This window comes from Monodelphis domestica, chromosome 1 (genome assembly GCF_027887165.1).
Source record: "Monodelphis domestica isolate mMonDom1 chromosome 1, mMonDom1.pri, whole genome shotgun sequence".
Classification (NCBI taxonomy): domain Eukaryota; kingdom Metazoa; phylum Chordata; class Mammalia; order Didelphimorphia; family Didelphidae; genus Monodelphis; species Monodelphis domestica.
The window spans coordinates 382,271,356-382,286,596 of NC_077227.1; positions in this window are offsets into that span (position 1 = coordinate 382,271,356).

Here is a 15,241-nt window from a genome sequence, read left to right on the forward strand (position 1 = left end):
ACATTCCAGATACTGTGATAAGTGATGGGGATACAAATTAAGAGAAAAGCAATTTTTACCCTCAAACAACTCACATTGTGTTGGAGGAAAGAAAATGTTTAAATTAGAACATACAAATAAATACAGAGTCAATGGAAGATAACCTTAGAAGGGATGGTAGTAGTAGTTGGGAGGACCAGGAAAGGTCTCATGTAGGAGCTGATCCTTGAGATGATTACTAAAGGAAGTTAAAGATACTGCAATGATTAAAATTCCTTGGGTACTGTATATTAATGTATAATTATTTATTAGTACAAGTTAAAGAGAGATAGGGAGAGAGAAAAGAAGAAAGATCACCAGGCCCCCCTAACCAAAGAATCTCCAGCTCATGCTGTGCTTGCTGGGATCCAGCAACCAGACAAGCCTCAAGTGGAATAAGTCACATGTGCATTCAGGGAGAGAGTCCTGAGCAAAAAGCGCCAGCTACTGCTGGTCCATCCCCTTCCTTAAAAGGGCACTGATATCATTTCTACTGGGGTTCTCTGATTGGACAGTCAGGTCCCAAGTCCTGACTTTCAGACATGTCCCCCCACTATGGGTACTTCCACCAGCCCCTTCCCAAAGCCAGGTCTCCAGGTACCCACAGGGCACATGAGTCACATGACTTAATGTGCAGGCATAGGTAAAGGGTAATATTTTATAGTCATTTCACACAACACTAAGAGTTGAGGGTTTTAAGAAAGAGCATTGAAGTCACAGGCAAAAGTCAGCACAAGAGGTCAGAACCAGGTGCTCATCGCTGAGAGGCAAATTTAGGTTTGATGCCAGGAACAAACATCCTGACCACTAGAACAGCAGTTCTGAAACTTTTTAGTCTCAGACCCCTCTACATTCTAATCCCAAAGACCTTGAGTTTATATGGATTAATTTGAAAATAAAACTAATACATTAAAATATTCATAAATAAATACACAAAACTCCCTTATGGGATTAATAGGCTTCTCTTCCCAACACTGTAATTTACAAAACTATTCCTTCCTAAGGACACTTTGTTTTATTGAATAAAATAGCAGCATATTTATATTCCTCAAAGGACATAAATTCAATTTTTATTTTCATTTGTATGTTTATTTGTATTTTAATAAGCCATTGGCCCATGAGGTGGGGCTGGGTGGAAAGCACAGCTCCTACACCATTCATTTCAAACCTTTTGAGTATGAGGATTTTTTAAAAAGGTTATTTTTCTCCCCTCAGAATTCGCATACTATAGTAATTTTATTACTTGTGTTGATCAAGAAATCCAGTTATAATCAAAAATATGAATTCTGTAGCACATTTGAATGAGTTTTTATTAATTACATCTAGGTACATTTGAAAAATAATAGTGTATAAGTGTGTGATATCCATATGATCCATATGCTTGCTAATTTATAGTCATATTTGGATTTGGGGATCACTTGCAAAAACCCCTTTCCTCTTTCCTCTTCCTCACCAAGCAGTACACCCCTCTCACAGCTTACAATCATTGACCCATACCTTTTTCTCCTCAGAATATTTTCTCCATTTTTATGTGAGAGCTATCTCTGACATGTTTCCATTTTCCCATTCCCTGCAAACTCTTCACTGACAAGAAGAAGTATGCTAGAAAGGGCTCTGGGGCGTCAATGAAAAATACCCCAAAGAAATGGAGAGTCATAAAGAACAACAAAATCATTGTTCAGGAGATGTAAATTTTGGAGAATCAATGGAGTATATCAGAAAGATCTCTGGATTAAAAGTCAGGATGTCCCTCTCTTCTAAACTCTGCTCTTTGACCCTGGATGAATCGCTTCCTGTCTCTGGGCCTCAGTTTCTTCTTTGAAACAAAGGTGTTTGACAAAGTCCCTGTCTTTAAGATTATGCAAATCTATGTTCTTTGTACAACTATGATTTACATTTCTATCTAATTAAAATGAATTGAACCCATCTATGAAAAAGCCTGGGAATTAATCTAGGAGGCTGTTTTCATACAAGAAAAAAATTCCTCTGTGACATACCTGACCAGTAATCACCCAGCCTTTGTTTGAAGACCTCTAAGGAGAGTATTATATAATATGATATAATATTCAATTGGTTGGTTGTTGTCCCTCGTACTTGAAGAGGACCAAAATTATTTCAATGGTGATATCTTTTGACTCACTCATGAATTGGATTTTATAGCAAAACAGAGTTATACAAAGTTGTCAGCCTCACTCTCTATTCCAAAATCATCAAAGTCCAGTGGCACAGATAAATCAAGATGACTGATGATGGGGGACAGCTGGGTGGCTCAGTGGACTTCTCTGAGAGCCAGGCCTAGAGACAGGAGGTCCTGATTTCAAATCTGACTTCAGACACTGCCTAGCCCTGGGCAAGTCCCTTAACCCCTGTTGCCTAGCCCTTAGTGCTCTTCTGCCTTGGAACTAATACATAATATTGATTCTAATATGGAAGTCTTTAAAAAAAAAAAAGGAAAAATAAAGATGACTGGTGCTGTCTCAGGATGCTGTGGATGACCCTGACTTCTTCAATGTCTAACCAAGTTCAAAATGCTCCACAGGACCTGCTTCAGCTTCTTTCATGGCCATTGGAAAAAATCATTCGCATCTGCTCCTTCTGCCAGGGTCTTTATGAGCCTGGATAGACACTATTGCTCTAATCCAGTGATGAGTTTGAGGCCTATTGGTTACCCTCCACTTGGTTTAGCTCATCTGCCACATGGTTTATTGTGGTGTGGCTGCTGCACGTTATAGCTTTTTGGAACCACAGGTGAGGTCTGGGTGGCAGATAGAAAGCAGCTCTGAAAAGAACTCAACAAACCTTCACACCAAAGGCACTGGTATTCCCTGAACACTGTATATATGGGTGCTATAATATAGAGCCTTAAAGGATTCTTCTACCAAAATATGGAGAAGGAAGAACTTTCTTTTTTCATTGTACTGGAGTGGTCTCCTGGGGGAGGGAAGAATAGTGGTCAGAACAGGCCAGGGTGGGACACAGACTTGCCCAGAATTTTTTCTTGTTTGGTTGGGGTTTTTTTGCTCTTCTGTGCAGAATCAGACATTCTGACTGTATTTCAGGAAGGTAGGATGCTTCTGCCACTCCTGATACCTTATCTAAGATCCAGGCCAGTGCTCGTCATCAAATATCCATCCTTTATGATGGAGTGAAGGGAAATTACTTCATACCTATCATAGAAGCAGCTAGGGGCTAGATCTAAAACAATTTCATCATCACTTCCTTCCCCATATCTGACAAATGCAATTTCTGGTCTTTGGAATAGCCCAAACTATGGCCAACACATATTTGAATACTTAATCTTTCAAAGATCCCTAGTTACATCAATGAAAATCAATGCCTCTTGATCAATGCAGTTCTCAAGTCTTGCACAATTTGGAGAAGACAGTCATAGAGTTACTATAGACAAAGAAAATAATTTACTTATAGATAACCTGTTATATCTATGTTATAGATAACCTACAGTGCCATCCCTCTAAAAATCATCTTTTGTTACACATATATACAACATGTATATACCATAATATGTAATGTACATATGTTATGCATATACATATATAATCTCCTATACTATGTGTGCATATCAATGTATACAAAGATGCACTTTTGTATTTTATTACTACAAAAGTTAATGCATTTCTGTCTTTCTCTCTATGCATCTATCTATATATCTATCTTTTTATCCATCAACTGCTTGTATTGTGAAATAGAATAAATAAACTGAAGGGAAACTATTATTTATTGAAATAAAAAGTAAACTGACGGGAAACTGCTTTTTATTGAAGTAGAGAAGGTAAACTGAGGGGAACCTATTACTTCTGCAATGACTGCTGTTCTCTGGCTTGTGACTAGAGAGAACTGCTAAGGGAACCTGAGGCTGCTTATTTGTAATGGAGGTAGAACAGGGATACTGGTACACGGGGATGCTGGTACAGGGGACTTGCTCTGGGGAATGCTCTGGATAGATACTGGGGTTTGCCTACTGATCCTTATTGATAGCTGATAGATCAATCTAATTTCCTAACCTCCTTCCTCCCTCACCCTCTCCCTTAACCACCCTCTTCTGGAAGCCTTTAGCTTCCTCCCTCCCTCCTGAATGTACTATAAAATACTCTAGTTTTCTTTCTCAGGTAAAGGGTTTATTGTGATAACAGGATGGGAAACTGAGGTGAGAGGGATGAGGATTTCCCTAAACTACAAGGATAATTTTAGGATGGTTTGAGGAATATTCCAGTCATAAACTGTGACTCTAAGACAGTTAGGGAGATGGAAGACAACAGCATTTCAAAATCTTTCTTCTTCTTCTTCTTCACAAAATCAGCCTTGCTTATCTCCTTTCTCAGCTTCAACCCCAGAGAGAAACAAAGTTCAAAGTCTCTCAGTTTCTCCTGGCCAGCTTAACTCTCATATAGACCACCATCTCAAAAGCCAAGTTTCTCCTTTTTGTCACCTTCAACTGTCCAAAGTCAGAGAACCCAAAAAAACAAGTCAGCCTCACAAGAGTCTTTCAGCCAGCTTATCCAACCTCCAGAGAGAGAAAGCGAGTCCAAGTCCAGACCTCTCCCTCTGGTCAACTCAACTTCTCAGAGCCAGAGACAAAATCCAAAAGTCTTTTTAGATCCTCCTTCTTCCCCTCAGTCTGGCCCAAAACCCCCCAACTGCCACTCCTGGGAGCATTCCCTTGGAACCTTGTCTTGATTGACACCTAGGTCTCCAGCCTTGGTTCTTGCAAGTTCTCTCTCCCCATGCCTCTACTACAATTGGCAGGTAAGGTCCCCAGAAGTTTAGCTATTACTCTACCCTGAGGGGTTGCTGATAAACTTTTCCTATTGATTATCAGTTAATAACAATTAGTCAACTAGACTTAATTAGTTTTAGGGAAAAAAGCATTTACTAATGTGAAGGTGAAAATGGAGGGAGAGATGTAGTAGGGAAAGAAAACGGAGAGGAAAGTAGCTGGGGGTTCTCCCCTGCTCCAGACCCAATAGGGAACTTGACCAAGCTTTTCTTTTTCAACTATAATTATGCTAGGGATAGTTCATTAAATCAAGCCAGACTTCACTGATAGCCAGACAGGTTTATTGGGCCAGGAAAATAAAGGTTTAGAAAGCTAAAGAAAATTAGCTCTCCCACAGGTATGCAGTGACCAAAGGCTCTTACCCAGGGCAAGGCTCTTATCTAGAAAAAGTGCTTCTGCAGAAAAGGCCCAAAAAGCCATAGTTCTCTCTTCTTTTATATCATCTCAGACACCTCCCACAAAAGAAATGGGATATGTCTGAGGAAGATGGGGTAGAGGGTCCTGGAAGATATAGTCTCCAGGGTTCAGAGCCATTTTAAAACACACATTCCCCTCTGTGATACTCTGGGAGACCAGTCTCCCCAATGGATCAAAACAAACATAAATAAATTTACAATCACAATCAAAATAAAGGGTATATACATCAATGCAAGGGGGAAATGGCAACAATTTTTACAACAAAAGAAAGTTAAATACTTGGTGCTTTTTTACAAAGAAAATCAGGGGGCAGTCCTCTTCTTCACAACTATATATATATATACATATATATATAAAACAAATGAATTTTTTGACAAAACAAATGAATTTTTTACCGCCCCCCCCCCAAAGTTCAATTTTGTGCATCCAGGTTTTTTCTCAGGATCTTGTGGAGTAGTATGTGGTCTCCATAGGCATCTCCATCTGGATTCTGGGAAGCAGTAAATTTCTTTTCCTAAAATGACTTAAACTTTTCTTTCAAATGAAATAAAAGCACACTCCCCTGAGAAGGATATAAAGAAACATTTAAATCACAAAGGGGAAACATGTCTGAGGCATGAGGCATATGAATCACTGCCAACTAAAATCATCAGAAAAATATAGCACAAAAAAGGCAAATAACTATTGGATGAAATTTCTAAACATCCAATCCTAAATTTTATATGAAGAAATTCTAAATAAGAAATTACAACAGGACTTTGAATAATGCCCAATTAAAATAATCCATGTCCAACATCATGCATTCACCCACTCAACAGCCAAGACTACAGTCAACTACCACATCAAGAAAGTTAGGAAAAAAGGACTAAATTTTTATTCCTTGGTCTGATATATTTCTTCTTTTGTCATTTCTTCTTTCATAATTTCTTCTCAGGGAAAGAATATGGAGCCAGAATAGCTAATTGTTAGATATTTTATATAAATTTTACAAGGAGTGTGGTACAAAGAGTCCTGCTACTTAACATATGTTAAGTGCTGCAACCTCGAGTCTCACACTAGGTTCAAGTCCTTTATTTATTGGTTTAGAAGTTTCAATAAGTCTCAGCAATCCTAGCAGGATTGATTTCTCTCTTTTTTTTGACCTGTATATTCTTTTGGCACAATTAAGATTTTATATTGTGCTTCTTTGACACTGTGTAGTTCAGGTCTGTGCTCCTTCTTGTTCCCATTTCTTCAGATCAGACATATGTACTAAGTCCCATAATATGTAAACACTAATGATGGTTTCAGTAGTCTAAGGCTTTTTGGGCAAGCAGTTACATTTAGAACTAATGGACATAGTAAACCTACACTAATGTAATAATCTAAAATCTTTCAATTTAGGTAGAGGACATGTGCTTAGGAAAATTAAATTACACATGCAATTATAAGAAATGTGCTAAAATTCACAAACAAAACAAAATAAAACACAAAGAAATTCCTACTAGGAGCATGGAACATCAGAACATTACTTGACAGAGAGAATACCCCAAGACCTGAGAGAAGAACAACTCTAATCGGTAAAGAACTGGCGCGATATAACATCGACATCGGCAGCCCTAAGCGAAACACGCTTACCAGAAGAGGGATCACTCAGCAAACCTACCACTGGATACACCTTCTTCTGGAAAAGTGGAGCCACAAGTGAAGACAGAATCCACGGTGTTGGCCTGACCATCAAGACCAACTTGCTTAAACAGCTGCCAGACTTGCCTTTGGGCATCAGCGAGAGGCTCATGAAGATCCATTTGCCTCTCAGCAAAGACCGGTATGCCACAATCATCAGTGCATATGCTCTAACACTGACCAGCACAGAGGAGACCATTGAGCAGTTCTACTCTGACCTGAGTGCCGTCCTGCACTCAGTGCCCACCAATGACAAGCTGATACTACTGGGAGACTTCAACGCCCGCGTTGGCCAAGACCATGAAAGATGGAAAGGAGTGCTCGGCAAACACGGCGTGGGCAAAATGAACAACAACGGCCTACTGCTACTCAGCAAATGCTCAGAGTTCGAACTCACCATCATCAACACTGTGTTCAGAATGGCGTACAAATATAAAACAACGTGGATGCATCCACAATCAAATCAGTGGCATCTTGTTGACTACATCATTGTACTCTGGCAAGACATCCAGGACATACAGATCACTAGAGCCATGAGAGGAGCTGAATGCTGGACAGACCACCAATTGGTTAGAGCGACTCTTCAAATGCGCATTGCGCCTCGCCATCCAAAACGCACTCAGACAATTCGTGCATCTTACAATGTGAGTCATCTCGGAGATCCACTTTATCTACAAACATTCCAGTCCTGTCTGGATGACAAACTGTCTGCCAAGGGACCACTCACTGGAAGCCCAACCAAGAAATGGAACCAGTTCAGAGATGCGTTGATAGAAACATCAAAGGCAGTCCTAGGCCCCAAACAACGCAACCACCAGGACTGGTTCGACGAGGACAACACTGCTATTGAAGACCTATTGAACAAAAAGAACAAAGCCTTTATGGAGTGGCAAAATAACCCAAACTCTGCTCCTAAAAAGGACAGATTCAAGTCTCTCCAAGCCATGGCGCAGTGTGAGGTCAGGAAAATGCAAGACCGATGGTGGGAAAAAAAGGCAGAAGAAATCCAGTGCTTTGCTGACACAAAAAACTATAAACAATTTTTCAGTGCCCTCAAGACTGTCTATGGGCCATTAAAATCCGCCACTGCCCCCTTGCTATCCTCTGATGGTGACACTCTCATAAAAAGATAAAAAAGGCATCAGCAACAGGTGGAAAGAACACTTCAGCCAGCTCTTCAACCGACCCTCCTCAGTCGACCAAAGGGCCCTTGACCAGATCCCCCAAAACTGCATCATCAAGCAACTTGACATCCCTCCTTCATTAGAAGAAGTCCAAAAAGCCATTAAACAAATTAGTGTAGGCAAGGCACCCGGTAAAGATGGGATCCCAACTGAGGTGTACAAGGCCTTAAATGGAAAGGTGCTTCAGGCATTCCATATAGTGCTGACCAGCATATGGGAAGAGGAAAACATGCCCTCAGAACTCAGAGATGCCTCTATCATAGTCCTATACAAAAACAAAGGCACACGAGCAGCCTGTGACAACTACAGAGGCATCTCACTACTCTCCACTGCTGGAAAGATCCTCGCCCGTGTTATACTCAACAGACTCCTGTCATCTGTTTCAGAGCAGAACCTGCCTGAATCACAATGCAGCTTCCGACCAGATCGCAGCACCATGGACATGGTCTTCACAGTGAGGCAAATGCAGGAAAAATGCCTTGAGCAGAACATGAGTTTCTACATTGTCTTCATAGACCTGACAAAGGCATTCAACACAGTAAACAGGGATGCATTGTGGTGATCCTTAGCAAGCTCGGTTGCCCAGCAAAATTTGTCAAACGGATCCAGCTCTTTCATGTCGACATGACAGGGGAAGTCCTATCTGGTGGAGAGACTTCTGGCTGCTTCAACATCTCCAATGGCGTGAAACAAGGCTGCGTCCTTGCTCCAGTGCTATTCAACCTATACTTCACCCAAGTATTACGACATGCTGTGATGGATCTAGACCTGGGTGTCTACATCAAATACTGACTGGATGGCTCACTATTCGACCTTCGCCACCTGACCGCAAAAACAAAGACAACACCACAAGCAGAGGATAAACTGTGGGAGTAAAAACACCGAGGAAAAGCAACTGCTTGACTACAGGGGTGGAGGGGATATGACTGAGGAGAGACTCTAAATGAACACTCTAATGCAAATACCAACAACACAGAAATGGGTTTGAATCAAGAACACATGTGATACCCAGTGGAATCATGCGTCGGCTATGGGAGAGGTGGGGGTGGGGGGAGGAAAAGAAAATGATCTTTGTTTCCAATGAATAATGTTTGGAAATGACCAAATAAAATAATGTTAAAAAAAAAAAAAGACAACAGAGAGACTCATCCTGGAAGCTCGCTTCGTAGATGACTGTGCTCTCATGGCCCTCCAAGAAAATCATCTTCAAACCATTGTGGACAGGTTCTCTACTGCAACAAAACTGTTTGGCCTAACCATCAGCCTCAGCAAAACAGAGGTGCTGTTTCAACCTGCACCAGGGAGGCCAACTAACCAGCCATCCATTACAATCGACAGCACGCAGCTTTCTAACGTCAACACTTTCAAGTATCTGGGCAGCATCATCGCCAACGACAGGTCCCTAGACCATGAGATCAATGCCAGGATCCAAAAGGCCAGCCAGGCACTCAGGTGGCTGTGCTGCAAAGTCCTCCAACATAGTGGTGTAAGCACTGCGACAAAGCTCAAAGTGTACAATGCAGTGGTCCTCAGCTCGCTCCTGTATGGTTGCGAGACATGGACACTGTACCGGAAGCACGTGAAACAGCTGGAGCAATTCCACCAATGCTCTCTCTGGTCAATCATGAGGATCTGTTGGCAGGACAGAATCACCAATCAGGAAGTCCTCGACAGAGCCAACTCCACCAGCATCAAAGTAAAGGTCCTCAAAACCCAGCTACGATGGTCTGGACATGTCATCTGCATGGACCCACAGTGAATACCAAGACAGGTATTCTATGGTGAACTGTCAGCTGGACTCAGGAAACAAGGCCGATCAAAGAAAAGATACAAGGATCAGCTAAAGTCAAATTTGAAGTGGGCTGGCATTACACCAAAGCAACTAGAATTTGCTGCCTCTGACAGAAGCAGATGGTGAACCCACATTAACCATGCCACCACCACCTTTGAAGATGAACGACGTCGACGTCTTGCCACTGTGTGTGAATGCTGACACCAGGCCACAACTGCACCTCCCATAACAATTGGTGTTCCATGCTCCATGTGCCACAAACTCTGTGCCTCAGCCTTTGGACTTCAAAGCCACATGAGAGTACATCAATAGATGATAATGCACAAAGATAATAGTCATTCTCGGCTTCCGAGAGACTACTACTACTGGTAAAATTCAAAATATATATATCTCCTATAATCAGTGACAATCAAAAAATATCTTACAATCTGTGTCACTTAAGGAGGGATAGAATATAAAGGTTCTTACCCAAGAATTTAGATGCATTTTCTCTTACCTTAGTCATGGTCCACAGTGTGAGTACAAATGGGGTATAAAATCAATAATACACTGAAGAGAATACAAAAATTTCCACAAAAAAAGACATAAAATGCAAATCAAGTCAATGCAGGTCATTAATACAGCTCACTAATATAGTTTCTCTTTTTACGAGGTAATATAGGAACAAAGAAAATACCAAATATTCAAGATTCACAAACACAAGTTTTCAAAATACAAGTTGTTATAGACTCTCATAAAGACACAAATCCAGAATGGCACAGATAAAGTAAGGGAGTAGATAGGCTCTTCTTCTTTGCTATGTTTAAGGGAGACAAAACTGAAAAGGGTTAATAGTAACAAAACAACAAAAGCAAAAAAGTTTTAAGGGGCACCACGTTCTGCCCCATGTGGAGTAGCAACAAGTTCCACTTAAGAGATATTGTTGTAGTGTCATTTGATTTGAGGTATCTGCCTGATTTATGTTCCCAGAATTATCATTCCTGAAATTGCAATTCCTGAAAGTATTCCTGTTATCATTCTGATAGTTGTTCCTGAAATCATTATTAGTATTATTATTCCAGTAGTTATGATTCTTAATTGCTTTGAATAGATTTCTACAATTCATCATTACATGGTCCTTCTCACAGAAGTGGCAGGTCAAGGATCAAAAATTAGATTCTTGGAGAGGGGCAAGTGGTATTGCCCTTTTTCCTGTTTATCTATTTTATCATGCCCTTTTTCCTGTTTATCTATTTTATCATGTTACATTTCAAGTCCTTTTATATTGTTTTCAATAAATCATTAGTTTCTGTCATTTTTTTCTGCATGTCCTTTTGAGACATACACAGCAGTTCTTCTCAAATCTTCCAGATCCATCTCTGGCCATTTTGGACAATGTGTTTTAAAACAGTCTTGGACCACCCTACAAAAATTATTAACAAATTGACACCAAATTTGTCTGATATCCCTTTCAGTAGAAAGGTCCAGATCCGGGTACCGACCTCCTAGCTCAATGAGTCAATCCATAAATTGGGAGGTTGTCTCATCATTAGATTGTGTAAGGCAGTCAAATTTTGTCCAAACATATGATCTTTCAGCACATTCTCGCATTGCCTTGAAAATAGCTTCCCTAGCATTGTTAAATTGTAAGTATTGTGAAAGAACATTATAGGCCCAATGAGGATCTTGAGATGGCCAGTGTACTGCATTGTGCCCTGGGCTTTGTTAACCTGAGAGATGATGTTATTTTTCTCACATTCTGTCAGAAAAGCCTGAAGTAATTTTTCAACATCCTTATGAGAAGGATCATACTGGAAGAATATATTGGCCATCTTTTTTATTACAGCAATAGGCTTATTTTCAAACCTAGGTAGATCTATTTTAAATTCTTTTATATTCTGGGGCACGAAAGGAGTAGGTTGTCTTAAATTTACCACATGCCCAGTTAGTTCTATTGTGGGCACTTCCCTTAAGGGGAAAATATGTTCACAGGACTCAGCCTGTGGTCTCTGTTTCTTTTGAGTTTGCATGCCAATCAAGCCAGGTAGGTACCAGTGCTAGGATTGGTCATGGGCTGGGAGAAGGGACAGGAGCTGACAGGGCATAAGAAGAGGAAGCAGGGGAGTCAGGAGAAGGAGAAGGGGGGTGGGTCAGGAGGTGTACAACACAAGAGAGGACTTTTTCCACCTGAGATATATGAGAAGGATCCTTCTATATTTTAGGATCTTCTTCTCTTAGTAATTTGGGAACAGGGTAAAAAAATTCAAATTTGAATTAAAAATTTCAGGCTTGCAAAATTTTGAATTAGGATTAGATAGTTCAATAGGATCCTGCTTTTCCACTGGACCAATCAAAAGAGTGTTTGAAATTTTCCAATTGATTTTGTACTGCTGCTTGTATTTTTGCTTGCATTTTCCTATTTGCAGCCTTTTGCATCTTAATATTAAGAATTAGGAAAAGTAGATTTCCTAGCAGCATTATGAAAAGGAGGTATTCAGAACACTTAAAGGTTTCCAATTGGCAAAAGCCAAAAGGCTTTCTTGTACGGTAATGAACATGTTGTGCTTATTTATTTGTTTATTTAACTATTTATTAACTTGTTTATTTATTTATTTGTGATGGCATAGGAAAAATGTGGCAGAAAGGCAAATGGCAACTCAGCAGAAAGAAGGAAAAAAGTTTTTTTTTTTAGTGCTCAATGTTGGCCTCTAGTGGTCGATGGAGTAAATTGCTAGTGGGGGATGGGAGTTGGAAAAGGGAATTGTGGGAGAGGGGGTGGAGTTAAGGCACTTGGGGTGCCTTGCTTTAGAGGTAAGTTGGATTTTAGTTTTGGGGGCTTGAGAGTTGCCTGTTTAAGGCAATTTTGCTCCAGAGGGAAAGATTGGAACTAAGCAGTTAAGGTAGGTTTTTTTTTTTTTTTTGTTTGTTTGTTTGTTTGTTTGTTTGTTTGTTTGTTTTTAAGCAGGCTGGGGTGGGTGGAAGAGAGAGCATGACCAGTTTTTGTTTTTTTACTTTGACCCCTGCCAGGTCCTTTAGTCAGATCCCCTGCTGGGTCTTAGCTCATAGGAATGAAGAAGACTAGGGTAAAGCTCCCCAGCTGGGTGTAAGAACCCTTGTTAAGGCAGAGGAGCTGCAATTGGAACTTCTTAATAGGGGAAAGGGCTCCCCACTGGGCTGGGTTTTTGGCGGGAAGTTTTTTAACTTAACCTGAAGATTTTTGAGGCAAAGTAGCAAGCAGGTTGAGCTGGTTGTAGGTTCAGGTCCTTCTGGGTCACCAGCTATGTGAAGGTAAAAATGGAGGGAGACATGTAGGGAAAGGATAGGGAGAGGAAGGTAGCCGGGGGTCCTCCCCTGCTCCAGACCCAATAGGGAAATTGACCAAACTTTTCTTTTTCAACTATAACTATGCTAGGGATAGCTCATTAAATCGAGCCAGACTTCATTGATAGCCAGACAGGTTTATTGGGCCAGGAAAATAAAGGTTTAGAAAGCTAAAGAAAATTAGCTCTCCCACAGATATGCAGGGACCAAAGGCTCTTATCCAGAGCAAGGCTCTTATCTAGAAAAGGTGCTTCTGCAAAAAAGGCCTGAAAAATCCATGGTTCTCTTTTCTTTTATATCATCTCAGATGCCTCTCACAAAGGAAGTGGGAGGGGTCTGAAGAAGTTGGAATAGAGGGTCCTGGGAGATGTAGCCTCCCAGGGTTCAGAGACATTTTAAAAGGCACACCAAGTAATAACAGTTGGTACAATATATCTTCCCAAAATGCCTGTGACATACTCTTCCATCAGTATATAAAGAATTCAGGGGAAAGTAAGCTCAAAGGATACTCATAGAGTCCCTCTTAGGTATGGCGGAGTTCTCTGCTTGGCTCTGTAGAGCCTGATGCTTCTTTGTTTCTGTGTCTAGCTTGTCCTCAGCTCCTGTTGTAGCCCTTGCTATTCCAGGGACACTGCTAAGAGCCCAACAAGAAGTTCCAGTTCTCCAGTCTTCTGAAGCTCACCAAATCAGGTCTTCCTCTAGTCAAAGGAGGGAGGAGGAAGATAGGGTACTTCTCATTTCCAGGTGATTCCCTCAGAACCCTGGGTGTAACTTTTCTTGTCTGACTCACCCCTAAAAACCTGGAAACCAAACTGTCTTCCTAGTTTATAGAAGCCCCATAGGGACATGTTATGCATAGGAATTCATTTACTCAATAGAGATGTTCTCACCTAATAAGAGCATTAGGTTTTTGTTAGTTAAGGGGTTAGGGGTGAATGATTGATTCAGTTGGCCCTCTAGACAGACATACAGATAGAGAGACATACACACACATCTGTATTTATATCTGTCTATCTATATAGATTCATGGTCTTCCCTGTTAGAATATGAAATTCTTGAGTACAGGGACTATTTCCAATCCAATCCAATAAACGTGTATTAGGTACCTACTCTGTGTTAAGCACTATATTAAACACAGGGGATTCAATTAATAAAAGAAAAAACAGCATTTCTTCCACTGGCTTCATAACACTAATGCTTAGCATAGGGCCAGATTAAAAGCCAGTCCTTAATAAACATTTGTTGTTTGATTAATTACCTTTCTTATGAATCTCTCTGAATTTAATGAGACATTTCTTCAGAAGATAGATGCACAATTGGCCACTGGATCCAAAACCCAAGTTTTAGCAGCTTGGAAGGATTTGCTAGAGATTGTACACCAATGACTCAAAGTCACCCCCAAGTCAAGATAAGGCATCAAAGCAATATTTTAGAGGAGCAATGAAGACACCAAGAATGAAGCAATGAATGAATAAATGAAATGAAATAATGAAAAAAGCATTTAAAGTGTTTATTATGTACCAAACTTGCTGATAAATACTGATACAAATTCAAAAGGAAAGATAATCCCTTCCCTTAAGCTTATATTCTGACAGGGAGAGATAGCACATGTAGTGGAATGATGGTGGAACCCTGAAGATGTTCATACACCTCTTTCCACAACAATGGAAGAGAAGATTTGATCATGGTTTTAGAACCACAGGAATAATAAAAGAAGCTAGGTCTACAATGTGTCACCAAGTGCTCCTGACAGCAAGTCAACTCCCTCTGGAAATACTTATTGAATACTCTTTCTAATGGCCATCACTCCTCAGCCAGTCTGGTCAGCGATATACTAGTTCCATTCTCTCTACCTGCCCTAGGTGCCCTCAAGTACCTCTGCTGTCTATGAGGCCTGCTGAGAGCTCTGATACTATCAGCCTATGGTCAGTCCAGTTGTTCTTTTCATCGTTGGCACTGTTAAAGCTCCCTGAAATGTTTCTTTCATGCTTTGCATGGTCTTACCAATGTGCCTCATATAGTTTTATTCTCCCAGCTCCTTGGAGCAACCAGCTAATACCAATTTCATGT